Below are 15,161 nucleotides of genomic sequence, written 5' to 3' on the forward strand. Positions count from 1 at the left end.
TCCCTCATCCATTCCGTGAACGACGCTGTAGCCTACATCCAATGTCTGGACGGAAGACTGCGAGAGATCTGCAGCTGCCACGACCACCGAGCTGCGGCTGACCTGCAAGCTGCCATGCTAGCATCTGACGGGTGCCTGGAGTCTGGATTGAGTGTTGGCGTCTGGAGCTCTGATGGCGACGTTTGCACAGTTTTCTAAACGAGTCAAAAAGTCGAGACAGGACCCATCATCAACATTTCTGTGTCCACCACTCTAGTTGATCCAAAACAAGCAATAAAAGGGACTCAAAGTGCTAAATACCAGAATTATCCTTTAAGTTCAAGTGATTTTATTTGTCTCATACACTATATACAACTTGTACTGAAATGTGAAACTGGTGCAGGCACTGACCGCAAAATAGACAAGAGACCTCCTCCTCCCCCTCCTACTCATACTACTACTACTACTACTAATAATAATAATAATAACTAGAAATGCAATTCCAAGGAATTACCAGTGCATTAAAAAAAAAAGCAAAAGTTGTTATGTAAAATATCATGTATAGTTAAAATAGATAATACAGAGATGGTAACTACGGTGATGCTAGGATAGACATGGTGGTTGCATAGCTTAATAAAAGTTGATAGTTTAAAAGTAGACCGTTGAATGTAGATTATTTTAAAAGTTGTTGATAGACAGCTAGTTTAATAGATAGATGGTTTAATGGTAGTTTAAAAGTAGACCATTTAAAAGTTGAATGTAGATAGTTTAAAAGTTGTTGATAGACAGCTAGTTTAATAGATAGATAGTTTAAGAGTAGACTGTTTAAAAGTTGAATGTAGATAGTTTAAAAGTTGTTGATAGACAGCTAGTTTAATAGATAGATAGTTTAATGATAGTTTAAGAGTAGACTGTTTAACTCATTGAATGCCAAGCTGTTTTCGGTAGCTTTGTCCTAGAGTGCCAGCAATCTAGACCATTGTTGATGATTTTTGTATAGTTACAGCATATTCTGTGTTATAGCTATGAACACATACAATGGCTCGTTTAAAAGGTGAGACTTTAAGCTCTCGGTGGGTGCAAACCGTGTATTTCTACACGCCTCTGTTCCTGAGAAATCCCAAGCTACAGCAACAGTGGCTAGTTTTCATCAAAATCGCTGTTTTTTTTCTAGAAATGGAGATATAAACGTCTTTCATGAAATATGAAGTGTTGCCTGTTACTTACTTGTGTAAACTTTCCGGGAAGTGATCAGCGAGACCTGGCGAGACTGCCACCTAGTGATAGACTCACGAAAATGGCCTGGTTTTGACCTGATGTGCATGCGTCACTGATTCGACCCAAAGCGGCAACCGAGTTATGATAAAATGTCCAGATAAAATGTCCAGATTGTGCCCTTTCATGAGTTTTCGATCGTCATATATTTCATTTCCATTCATCACAGAGTTCCCAAATCACATATAAGGTGTGTTAGAGTGTCTAGTTTCGTAATTTAAAAAAATCACTGACCGCAAAATAGACAAGAGACCTCCTCCTCCCCCTCCTACTCATACTACTACTACTACTACTACTACTAATAATAATAATAATAATAACTAGAAATGCAATTCCAAGAAATTACCAGTGCATTAAAAAAATGCAAAAGTTGTTATGTAAAATATCATGTATAGTTAAAATAGATAATACAGAGATGGTTACTACGGTGATGCTAGGATAGACATGGTGGTTGCATAGCTTAATAAAAGTTGATAGTTTAAAAGTAGACTGTTTAAAAGCTGAATGTAGATAGTTTAAAAGTTGTTGATAGACAGCTAGTTTAATAGATAGATAGTTTAATGATAGTTTAAAAGTAGACCATTTAAAAGTTGAAGGTAAATAGTTTAAAAGTTGTTGACAGACTGGAAGTTTAATGAATGTTGATATTCAAATAGTTTAATGGCTGTGTATAGGTAGATATTTGACGATAACTGAAAGTTGGAATGGCTCATGTTTGCTAGCAGTTATGCTAACATTTTAACTATGCTAACCATGCTACTTAGCTAATGTTTTATAGCAGTTTTGCTAAAAACGCTAACTATGTTAGCAATGCTAACTATGTTAACCATGCTACTTAGCTAACTTAGCTAATGTTTTCTAGCAGTTTTGCTAAACATGCTAACTATGTTAGCAATGTTAACATGTTAACTATGCTAACCATGCTACTTAGCTAACTTAGCTAATGTTTTCTAGCAATTTTGCTAAAAATTTTAACTATGCTAGCAATCGGCAATGTTAAGTCTATGGGGATTTTTAAAAAGTTTTTCTTTAATAGTTAAAAAAAGTATACAAGTTTCAAAGTTGAAAAGACATACAGCTTGGTCCGTTTGAAGACCTACGTTACAAGTTTGAATGAATTTTCTAAGTTAAACTGTTCAAGAGAAATTGCGTACGGAAAAAGTGGTAAGCGGAAAAATAATAACTAGAAAATGCAATTCCAAGGAATTACCAGTGCATGAAAATGCTAAAGTTGTGATATAAAATATCATGTATAGTTAAAACAGATAATACAGAGATGGTTACTACGGTGATGCTAGGATAGACATGGTGGTTGCATAGCTTAATAAAAGTTGATCGTTTAAAAGTAGACTGTTTAAAAGCTGAATGTAGATAGTTTAAAAGTTGTTGATAGACAGCTAGTTTAATAGATAGTTTAATGATAGTTTAAAAGTAGACTGTTTAACCCTTTCGTGCCCGTGCCGAACATTCCATTTTTGGTGCTGGATGACCTCCTTACACAAAAAACCTTATTACTTGAGTATAATACATACCATCAATGGGATATACATACCATTGTAATCAGAAGGATCAGCTCTATCAAATGATGTAAAATACATATGGTAATGTTGATACAGTAATGAACAGTCTTTGAAAATCCTCTCCAAATGTATACCGAAATTTGTTAAAATGTAATTTCATTCACATAAAGATTCATTTTCATCATATTTCTATATGAGATAGAGAAAAATATAGAGTGTATGACATGTTCAGCAAGCTGTGGGCTATTTAAAAAAAAAGACTGAATTGGAATATCATTAACCTTTCAAAAGTTATGATAAATTTAGTGATCAGTGTAAAAAAAATGCAGGAAACAGGATTTAGAATGTTGACAGAATTCACCTTCTCTTTCTCACCAAAAACATAAAAGTATGCATAAAAACTAATAATGAAGTCAGACACAATGGTTTAGATTTATTTGGTCCATAAGAATAAACCATTTATTTGTATATAAGCAAATGCTACAGTCAATAATAATGATATATAAAAGAAAAACATGTACCTTACCAGTAATACAGGAAGTAAGTATACTGTTTTTTTTATTGAAGATCAATTCTGAATAGACATAAAATACATTTGATTCAACAAATACAACTTCCTTATATAAATTAGTGTAATATGAAAATGATATACATCTATAAAATGTATTATTTATGAAAAGCTAGGAATACAATCAACTTCAACAACACTCAAAAATCAATGTGTTCTAAACATTTGAAAGTGGATTACATAGAACAAGCCTGCCACATATACACACAAACTCTCACACACACACACACACACAGAGAGGAGGATAGGGAAAGATGGGGTGGGGAACCTGAAGGTTAAACACAGAAGACCTATGACATAACAAAACGCATCCCCTTCTGTAGAATGCGAAATCTGACAGCAATTTTGTTTACCAAAAAAACAAAGTCACCTACTGCTAAACTCCAGGCCATACAAGCTACTTTAGTGTTATTATGTATTGTTTTTATAACAAAGCCAACAATTTTTCTTTGGCTCCTGCTGTACAGGAATATGTACTTGATGAAAAGACGACAAAATAGTAGTTGGAGCAGCTGAAGGCGAGGCTGAAATTTTGACAGAAATGCCTGCCAGCTGTTGTGATAGATTTTCTTCAAAATCTTTCTGGCTGTAGCTACCAAACCTAGGTTCAACACCAGATTCTGCATTGCCAAACTTGAAATAAGGGCTGCACGATATTAGTAAAACATGCGGTATGTGATAACATTATTGAGTACTGCGATAACAATATAACTTGCGATATTTAAATATTTTATGTTTTTCTCCACCTAATGTTTTTCTCCAACCTCATACGCTGCGCATCCCACGTTATTAGGCTACCGGCATGCCAAGTGCAGCGGAAAGTGAAAGTAAGGGGCACATCGCACAGTCCAACGAAGTAGGCTAAACAACTTTTACAAATAACGAATCCTGATTACCTCTCTGCTGCTGTCTGGGGCTTTTGCTAAATGCAAATCATGAAATACAAGCCTTACAGTGAAAGACAGATATCTTCTGATCCTATAACGACAACGAAATAAATTGTTTATTTTAACACTGTGGAGAAGGACGCATTTGGTGTTGTGTTTGTAACACGTCATCCTTAATAAAACCAAAATATTTCCATAGAACAAACATGCTTTTCCTTTTAGTCACCAATTCCTCTTCACCTAAGTGTAACCTACCTCGCTCGATCTTCAGCCATCACGACATTAGCTCCCGCCTCAACACCTAAAACACCACACACCTAAACTGGTAGGGGACGGGCTTCTAGGGCAGCATGACAGCATCGGTTTGGTAAAATATTTTGACATTCAGAATGTGAATGTGAACATATAAAAAACAACATAACAAGTCTATTTCACAGTGTTTTAGTGGCAGTCTACACCACCCTATGCACGCCACCTAAATCTATACCTTCTTCCTCCATCCTCACATGGTCTTCAACATTGTGAGTGCAAGCTCATCAGCAGTCAGCTACCTCTTCAGGGCCCACTTCCCCGAAAGCATCTTAAGCCTAAGAGCGTCGTAAAGTCCCTCTTACGAACGTCTTAAGATTTGCCGACTGTTTCCCGAAACCATCGTAGCTTAAGAGCATCGTGAAAACACTCGTAGATCTACGAGTGCTCCAGAGTACTCGTTACCGGCTAAGAGCGTCTTAACAGTACTTCTCACTGAGGTCACCAACAGGACATACAGAGGAATTACAACTTAGAATACATAATCCAATTTACGTTCCCATTCTTTATTGTATTTACCTGTGATGAATCAGATTTTAGCGTGCAAAATAGCCTACATTTAATCGTCATAATAATGTGAATCTGTGCAAAATAGCCTACATTTAATGGTCATAATGTGATGAAAAACGGACAAAAATGCAATCAAGTTATAAAACGAGACGTTGCCAGAATAGTTTGACATTATCTTTGCTAAGTGAATATTTTATTAGGCCTATGAGGTAAAAAGCAGAGAAAGCAACATGTGGTTTAGTCTGTAGCCTACTGCATCAAAATCTAAGCCTACACATTTCCTCTTTTTCTTACTCGACTTCTTTCTTATCTTCAAACGTGTTCTTAAGTGGCACCTTAAAATAAAAAAAATAAAATCTTAAAATAATTACAATTATTTATGTCTCTGTGTGGTATATAACCTAATTGGGATGCTTACATGCAGATGTCAAAGTGTTTCTATTTTCGTATTGATGTGAATTAATGTGTAGATCCGAAGTTTAAATGGTAGGCCTATAGCTGTGACGTGCAGTCACCTGACATCACCGTCAAATCAGAGGATATTTCAGAACTATTAACGTGGACAGCTCCCCTTAAGAGCATCTTAAGAGCAGTGCACGCGCGTTCACGCAACGAGCATGTTCGGGAAACAGTCGGAAAAACCAAACGAACGATCGTAAGATGAATCGTAGAAAACCCTCTTAAGAGCGTGTCTCCGTCGTTATCGGGGAAGTGGGCCCAGGCCTGCAAGGAGGTCTGTGTAGGTCTTGTCATCCTCCATCTGAAACAACAGTAAAATCATACAAATGTAATACCTTTATTAATTAAAAAAATAAAGTCACAAAACTACAGATGCGTGCGTGTGTGCACATACATACACAAGAAGAGGTAGCCTAAACTATTGAAGCATTCTGAGTAACTCAAAAATATTTAGAAGTATGAAAAGTAATTTTATTACACATGGGTTTAGCTACCCTAAATCTGATTGCCTGGCTGGCATTAAGATAAAGACAGATTACATTTCACCTAGTAACTAATTGCTGAAATGCAATAATGACATTTCTGACATAATATGATTGATTTATTCAGCTTTGGTATGCTATACTGACTTGCCAATATAATGCTTACCTAACAAGCAAATTGGTACTAGAAAACAAACTTACTTACAGGTTATATACTAACAGGTTTTTAAATGAAATTGTCAAATGAAAATAACTGATATCAAAAGCAAACGAGAATACTGCAAGCAGTTCAGAGTAATGCAGCTAGCTAAAGTTACATGACGATGCACTTAGCCCCCGCTATGCCATAATGTTGACGCTGATGAGAAAGCATATTACTGTCAAATAACATGATTTTATGACTACAAATTAAGATTAACTATAACTAGAAACTATGTAAAAACATATATTACCTCAGATTATCCAGCTGTGTGGTTTCCAGTCGAGGTAAACTCCAACGAAGTGCAGGTGGCATCTGGCGGTCCATGTCAAAATGTACGACTGAAGTGAAAAGTTTTTTTCACGACTCATCTTCAAGTATCCAAAACATTTCGCGCCATAAACCCCTTAACCAATCATATCAAATTGAAGCTTATGTTGTCAGCATTACTGGGAAGATTTCAGAAATAAAATCAGGCATTGGACAGCTGAGATATTAGATGATTGGTCATAGTTAAAATTTTAACGAAATTAGAACGGTCGGGCTTGTAAGGGTTAAAAGTTGAAGGTAAATAGTTTAAAAGTTGTTGACAGACTGGAAGTTTAATGAATGTTGATATTCAAATAGTTTAATGGCTGTGTATAGGTAGATATTTGACGATAACTGAAAGTTGGAATGGCTCTAATGTTTGCTAGCAGTTATGCTAAGATTTTTAACTATGCTAACATGCTACTTAGCTAATGTTTTATAGTAGTGCTAGTAATGCTAACATGCTAACCATGTTACTTAGCTAACTTAGCTAACGTTTTCTAGTAGTTTTGCTAAACATGCTAACTATGTTAGCAATGCTAACTATGCTAACCATGTTACTTAGCTAACTTAACTAAAGTTTTCTAGCAGTTTTGCTAAACATGCTAACTATGTTAGCAATGCTAACATACTAACTATATTAACCATATGACTTAGCTAACCTAGCTTATCATTTTTAGTAGTTATGCTAACTATGCTAACTAGCATGCTAACATGCTAACTGTATTAACCATGTGACTTAGCTAACCTAGCTAATCATTTTAAGTAGTTATGCTAACTATGCTAACTAGCATGTTAACTATGCTAACCATGTGAGTTAGTTAACCTAGCTAATCATTTTTAGTAGTTATGCTAACTAACATATTAACAATGCTAACATGCTAACTATGCCAACCATGGGGATATTCCATCAACCTCGCTAATGAAGGCGGCGCTTAACAGAAATAGCCTGGCTTGAACTAGCGTAGACTTCCACTTGGCTGAAGCCGTTCCATTAACTCAAGTTAGCGGCATCTTGGTCTCGTTTATTCAAGCGAGGTTAAAGTCAGCTTCATCTCTGCTCGTGCACGAGGTAGAACAGTAGACCAAAACAGTAGATTGACGAAAAGAGGATATATGTCGTAAAATTAAGACAATACTAGACGATTTCTGTTCGATTTGGCAAGCGCCATCTACAGGATTTTCATCGAAAGTCATCAAATTTAACATCGAGAGAAAAAAATAGATTGCCTACAGAAATGAGAGAATAATGAAAGCATACATTTAAAACAACAATGCTAATGGTTTTGAAATCAATTGCAAGTTTGATTGGCTTCACTCTTGAACACATAGGTCTAGCCTACAGTATATGCTTGAACAAAACGAGTGCATGAATAAATAGTATAAACTCAAAAACAACTTATGGATATGCATATAGATATTCAAAACTATCTATAGCCTAGATTACGTTCTTAGATTAAAAGAGTTCATTCACTCCAAATTATTGTCTAGGTGTAGGTGGTCATAAAATAAATTAGTATCAACATAATGCTATTGTCTCCCATAAGTCCCAAAGTGTTTTGAAATAAAATTATCTGAAATGCAATGGCTTTCAATTCAATTTATGCCTAATATTTAATCTGTGTAGCACACAGTTGATTTGACATTCATGAACAATCGTCGACACATGAAGCAGTTTTAATTATTAGCTGCCTAGGCTACAGAATAATTATCCTTTGGCTTGCATCAGATATAATAGGCTATAGCCCACTGGCAAAGCTGTCACTGAACAGCCTACCAAATGTGCATGACCCTTTATCAGCAGTAGACATATGTCTTTCATCAAAGATTATAACTAAAAATGCCATTATCAAGGTGATAAACAATGTAGCCTTAATACTTCGTATGGGAAGCGAACCTGCGAACACGCAAGAATGTAAATCCTATCCTATGCCGTCTCGCTGCACGTTACACCACCACCGAACGTGAATGACGCAGAGTAGCACGATTCCTAGAACCACACGCATGTGAAGTTAAAACATTTTTAATCATATAATCTTCATACATTCTTTGGAGCTAGTGAATGTGTAAATCCATGCTTGGTGCACTGTCGGAAAAAACATTTCTATAGGCCTACTTCTATTTTTGAAGTAGTATGCTACAGGTGACGAGAGCACAGGTTGACGGAACCATCTTTTTGGACTCGTTTTCCGACTGATTGTTTTTTTTTTGCAACACATCTTAATTTAGCTTGAAAGTTAACCTGCTATGGAGCAGGTTAGTTCTGTGGCATAAATTCCCATGGTTACCAAGCTGGGATTCACGTTAACCTCATTAACGGAACGGAATTCTCACTAAAATTAGCGAGACTTAACGAAATAAGCCAGGTTTGGGCTTTAGCGAGGTTGATGGAATACCCCCCATGTGACTTAGCTAACTTAGCTAATCATTTTTAGTTGTTATGCTAACTATTCTAACTAGCATGCTAACATGCTAACTATGCTAACCATGTGACTTAGCTAACCTAGCTAATCATTTTTAGCAGTTTTGCTAAAAATGCTAACAATGTTAGCGATGCTAACATGCTAACCATGTTAACCGTGCTAACTAGCTACAGTGGGTAGGAGTCATAGTTGATGAAAAGTGTTGACATAGTTGATGACAAGTTAAAAGTTGTTGATAGACAGCTAGTTTAATAGATAGTTTAATAATAGTTTAAAAGTAGACTGTTTAAAAGTTGAATATATATAGTTTAAAAGTTGAATGTAGATAGTTTAAAAGTTGTTGATAGACAGCTAGTTTAATAGATAGATAGTTTAATGATAGTTTAAAAGTAGACCGTTTAAAAGTTGAATGTAGAAAGTTCAGTAGTTTAATGGGTTACATTGTTTAACAGTGGATTATTGTAGTGAGGACTTTTATTTTGAAACAGTTTTGGGCAGAGGAAACAGTTGAATAGGATGTGTAGTCTTAATTGACCCAGATTGTATGCTTAAAGCCTGAGGCTGCAGGTGGCCTGAACACCTGCCATAGGATTCTAATTGCTTAATGGCCGTATTATGATCATAATCGGCAATGTTAAGTCTATGGGGATTTTTAAAAAGTTTTTCTTTAATAGTTTAAAAAGTATAAAAGTTTCAAAGTTGAAAAGACATAGCAGCTTGGTCTGTTTGAAGACCTATTTTACAAAGTTTGAACGAAGTTTCTAAGTTAAACTGTTCAAGAGAAATTGCGTACGGAAAAAGTGGTAAGCGGAATAATAATAACTAGAAATGCAATTCCAAGGAATTACCAGTGCATGAAAATGCTAAAGTTGTGATGTAAAATATCATGTATAGTTAAAACAGATAATACAGAGATGGTTACTACGGTGATGCTAGGATAGACATGGTGGTTGCATAGCTTAATAAAAGTAGATTGTTTAAAAGTAGACTGTTTAAAAGCTGAATGTAGATAGTTTAAAAGTTGTTGATAGACAGTAGATAGTTTAAAAGTTGTTGATAGACAGCTAGTTTAATAGATAGTTTAATGATAGTTTAAAAGTAGACCGTTTAAAAGTTGAAGGTAAATAGTTTGAAAGTTGTTGACAGACTGGAAGTTGAATGAATGTTGATATTCAAATAGTTTAATGGCTGTGTATAGGTAGATATTTGACGATAACTGAAAGTTGGAATGGCTCTAATGTTTACTAGCAGTTATGCTAAGATTTTTAATTCTGCTAACCATGCTACTTAGCTAATGTTTTATAGCAGTGCTAGCAATGCTAACATGCTAACCATGCTACTTAGCTAACTTAACTAAAATTTTCTAGCAGTTTTGCTCAACATGCTAACTATGTTAGCAATGCTAACATGCTTACTATGTTAACCATGTGACTTAATTAACTTAGCTAATCATTTTTAGCAGTTATGCTAACTATGCTAACTAGCATGTTAACATGCTAGCATGCTAACTATGCTAACCATGTTACTTAGCTAACCTAGCTAATAATTTTTAGCAGTTTTGCTAAAAATGCTAACTAGCATGTTATCATGCTAACTATGCTAACCATGTTACTTAGCTAATCATTTTTAGCAGTTTTGCTAAAAATGCTAACTAGCATGGTAACTATGCTAACCATTTTACTTAGCTAATTAATTTTAGCAGTTATGCTAACTATGCTAACTAACATGTTAATATGCTAACTATGCTAACCATGTTACTTAGCTAAGCTAGCTAATAATGTTTAGCATTTTTGTTAAAAATGCTAACAATGTTAGCAATGATAACATGCTAACTTTGTTAACCATGCTAACTAGCTACAGTGGGTAGGAGTCATAGTTGATGAAAAGTGTTGACATAGTTAATGACAAGTTAAAAGTTGTTGATAGACAGCTAGTGAATGTATATAGTTTAAAAGTTTAAAAGTTGAATGTAGATAGTTTAAAAGTTGTTGATAGACAGCTAGTTTAATAGATAGATAGTTTAATGATAGTTTAAAAGTAGACCGTTTAAAAGTTGAATGTAAAAAGTTCAGTAGTTTAATGGGTTACATTGTTTAACAGTGGATTATTGTAGTGAGGACTTTTATTTTGAAACAGTTTTGGGCAGAGGAAACAGTTGAATAGGATGTGTAGTCTTAATTGACCCAGACTGTATGCTTAAAGCCTGAGGCTGCAGGTGGCCTGAACACCTGCCATAGGATTCTAATTGCTTAATGGCCGTATTATGATGTCACAATCGGCAATGTTAAGTCTATGGGGATTTTTAAAAAGTTTTTCTTTAATAGTTTAAAAAGTAAGTATAAAAGTTTCAAAGTTGAAAAGACATAGCAGCTTTGTCCGTTTGAATACCTTTGTTACAAAGTTTGAATGAAGTTTCTAAGTTAAACTGTTCAAGAGAAATAGCGTACGGAAAAAGTGGTAAGCGGAATAATAATAACTAGAAAAGCATTTCCTGAAGGAAATACAGTGCATGAAAATGCAAAAATATGATGAGTTCATCTGGTTAAATTATTTGCTAGGTAGATGAGGTTTAATGTAGTTGGAATGACTGAACTAGGTAGATGAGGTTTAATATAGTTGGAATGACTGAACAGTTAAATAGGTGGATAGTTTATATAGTTAAATGATTTGCTTGGTAGATAAGGTTTAATATTGTTGGAATGATTGAACGGTTAAATAGGTGGATCATTTAAATGGTTAAATTATTTAGGTAGATAATTGACGATAACTGACAGTTGGAATGGCTCTAATGTTTGCTAGCAGTTATGCTAACTATGTTATCAAAGATAATAATGTTAACCAAGTTACTTAACTTAGCTAATGTTTTCATTTTTAGTAGTTATGCTAACTAGCATGTTAGCATGCTAACTATGCTAACCATGTGACTTAGCTAATCATTTTTAGCAGTTTTGCTAAAAATGCTAATTAGCATGCTAACATGTTAGCATGCTAACCATGTTACTTAGCTAACTTAGCTAATCATTTTTAGCAGTTTTGTTAAAAATGCTAACTAGCATGCTAACATGCTAACTATGCTAACCACGTGACTTAGCTAACTTAGCTAATCATTTTTAGCAGTTTTGTTAAAAATGCTAACTAGCATGTTAACATGCTAGCATGCTAACTATGCTAACCATGTGACTTAGCTAATCATTTTTAGCAGTTTTGCTAAAAATGCTAACTATCATGCTAACATGCTAGCATGCTAACTATGCTAACCTTGTGACTTAGCTAACTTAGCTAATCATTTTTAGCTAGCATGCTAACTATGCTAACCATGTGACAGCTAACTTAGCTAATCATTTTTAGCAGTTTTGCTAAAAATGCTAACTAGCATGCTAAATTGCTAGTATGCTAACATGCTAGCATGCTAACTATGCTAACCATGCTAACTAGCTACAGTGGGTAGGAGTCATAGTTGATGACAAGTGACAGTTACAATGGCTGAACAGTTAAAAAGTTCAGTAGTTTAAAGGGTTAAATTGTTTAACAGTGAAATATATTAGTGAGGACTTTTATTTTGAAACAGTTTTTGGCAGAGGAAGCAGTTGAACAGGATGTGTAGTCTTAATAGGGCCAGTTTGTATGCTTAAAGCCTGAGACTGGCAGTTGATGCAGGTGGCCCGAACACCTGCCATAGGATTCTAATTGCTTAACGGCCGTATTGTGATGTCATAATCATAATGTAAAGTCAATGGGGAAATTTTGATTAGTTTTTAATTAATAGTTTAAAAAGTATAAAAGTTACAAAGATGAAAAATACATTGCCCGGGTGTCCTAAGTAAGATCTACGCGACAAAGTTTGAATGAAGTTTCCACGTTAAACGGTTGAAGCTGCATTAAACGCGTTAGAAGAAGAAGAATAAGAAGAACTAGAAAAGCATTTCCTGAAGGAAATACAGTGCATGAAAATGCAAAAATATGATGAGTTCATATGGTTAAATTATTTGCTTGGTAGATAAGGTTTAATATAGTTGGAATGACTGAACAGTTAAATATGTTGATAATTGAAATGGTTAAATTATTTAGGCAGATAGTTGACGATAACTAACAGTTGGAATGGCTCCAATGTTTGCTAGCAGTTAACAAAGATAATAATGTTAACCAAGTTACTATGCTAACTAGCATGTTAACAATGTTAAAATGTTAACTGTTAACCATATGACTTAGCTAACCTAGCTAATCAGTTTTATTAGTTATGATAACTATGCTAATTAGCATGTTAACATGCTAATTATGTTAACCATGTGACTTAGCTAACTTCGCTAATTATTTTTAACAGTTATGCTAACTATGCTAAATAGCATGCTAACATGCTAGCATGTTAACTATGCTAACCATGTGACTTAGCTAACTTAGCTAATCATTTTTAGCAGTTTTGCAAAAAATGCTAACTAGCATGCTAACATGTTAGCATGCTAACTATGCTAACCATATGACTTAGCTAACTTAGCTAATCATTTTTAGCAGTTTTGTAAAAAATGCTAACTAGCATGCTAACATGCTAACTATGCTAACCATGTGACTTAGCTAACTTAGCTAATCATTTTTAGCAGTTTTGCTAAAAATGCTAACTAGCATGTTAGTATGCTAACATGCTAGCATGCTAACCATGCTAACTAGCTACAGTGGGTAGGAGTCATAGTTGATGACAAGTAACAGTTACAATGGCTGAACAGTTAAAAAGTTCAGTAGTTTAAAGGGTTAAATTGTTTAACAGTAAAATATTGTAGTGAGGACTTTTATTTTGAAACAGTTTTTGGCAGAGGAAGCAGTTGAACAGGATGTGTAGTCTTAATAGGGCCAGTTTGTATGGTTAAAGCCTGAGACTGGCAGTTGAAACAGGTGGCCGAAACACCTGCCACAGGATTCTAATTGCTGTGATGTCATAAAGGGCAATGTTAAGTCAATGGGGACATTTTGATAGTTTTTAATTAATAGTTTAAAAAGTATAAAAGTTACAAAGCTGAAAAATACATAGCACCCATGTCCTAAGTAAGACCTACGCAACGCAGTTTGAATGAAGTTTCTACGTTAAACGGTTGAAGCTGCATTAAGTGCGTTAGAAGGAAGAAGAAGAAGCCTAGGAAGAACAGTATAGTGCATTTTCATGCACTATAATAAGAAGAAGCCTTGGAATAACAGTATAGTGCATTTTCATGCACTATAATAAGAAGAAGCCTTGGAATAACAGTATAGTGCATTTTCATGCACTATAATAAGAATCAGAAGAAGCCTAGGAAGAACAGTACAGTGCATTTTCATGCACTGTAATAAGAATCAGAAGAAGCCTAGGAAGAACAGTACAGTGCATTTTCATGCACTGTAATAAAAAGCCTAGGAAGAACAGTACAGTGCATTTTCATGCACTGTAAAAAGCCTAGGAAGAACAGTACAGTGCATTTTCATGCACTGTAATAAGAAGATGACTTGGAAGAACAGTACAGTGCATTTTCATGCACTGTAATAAGAAGAAGCCTAGGAAGAACAGTACAGTGCATTTTCATGCACTGTAAAAAGAAGAAGAAGCCTAGGAAGAACAGTACAGTGCATTTTCATGCACTGTAATAAGAATCCTAGGAAGAACAGTATAGTGTATTTTCATGCACTATAATAAGAAGTTGTTGCCTAGGAAGAACAGTACAGTGCATTTTCATGCACTGTAATAAGTTGTTGATGTTGCCTTGGAAGAACAGTACAGTGCATTTTCATGCACTGTAATAAGTTGTTGTTGCCTAGGAAGAACAGTACAGTGCACTGTAATAATAACAATTTACAAAGTACCCAGTGCATGTGGGCCAGTATTGAGTGTAAGACAGACCACATGTCCTGAGTTCAAGTGTAGCAGGCATGTCTGTATTAAGTAGTCTCATAGCCTGACAGAAGAAACTCTTCCTGAGCCACTCAGTCTTAGCCATCAGACTGTAGAAACACTTAAATCTCGGTAAGCTAAACAGGTAGTTACTGAGATGGGGTCCTTCATAATTTTGATGGTTCTGGTACTGCATCGCCTGGTGGTTTATGGCATGCAGAGAAGGCAGAGCTGCTTGAGTGCTTTATGGTCCTGGACTGAGCTATAACTGTACCACATTGATATGCACAAAGTCATTATACTGTATATGGCCTCAGTGTAAAGTTCAACGTTCTTAGAATTACTGGGGTGACCTTGAATTTCCACTTTGTTTGGCCTTTTTTTAACCTA

General features: G+C 35.1%; 1 protein-coding gene across 7 annotated transcripts in view; it reads left to right on the plus strand.

Moving 5' to 3' along the window:
- The window catches only part of emid1 (EMI domain containing 1), a 195,222-nt gene that overhangs the window by 30,996 nt on the left and 149,065 nt on the right, over positions 1 to 15,161 (plus strand). The gene's annotated exons all lie outside the window — the stretch shown is intronic.

The sequence above is a fragment of the Alosa pseudoharengus genome, unplaced genomic scaffold (genome assembly GCF_046254945.1).
Source record: "Alosa pseudoharengus isolate Yale_2024_CS ecotype anadromous, Long Island Sound unplaced genomic scaffold, YU_APseudo_1.1 YU_APseudo_1.1_scf_6, whole genome shotgun sequence".
Lineage (NCBI taxonomy): Eukaryota > Metazoa > Chordata > Actinopteri > Clupeiformes > Clupeidae > Alosa > Alosa pseudoharengus.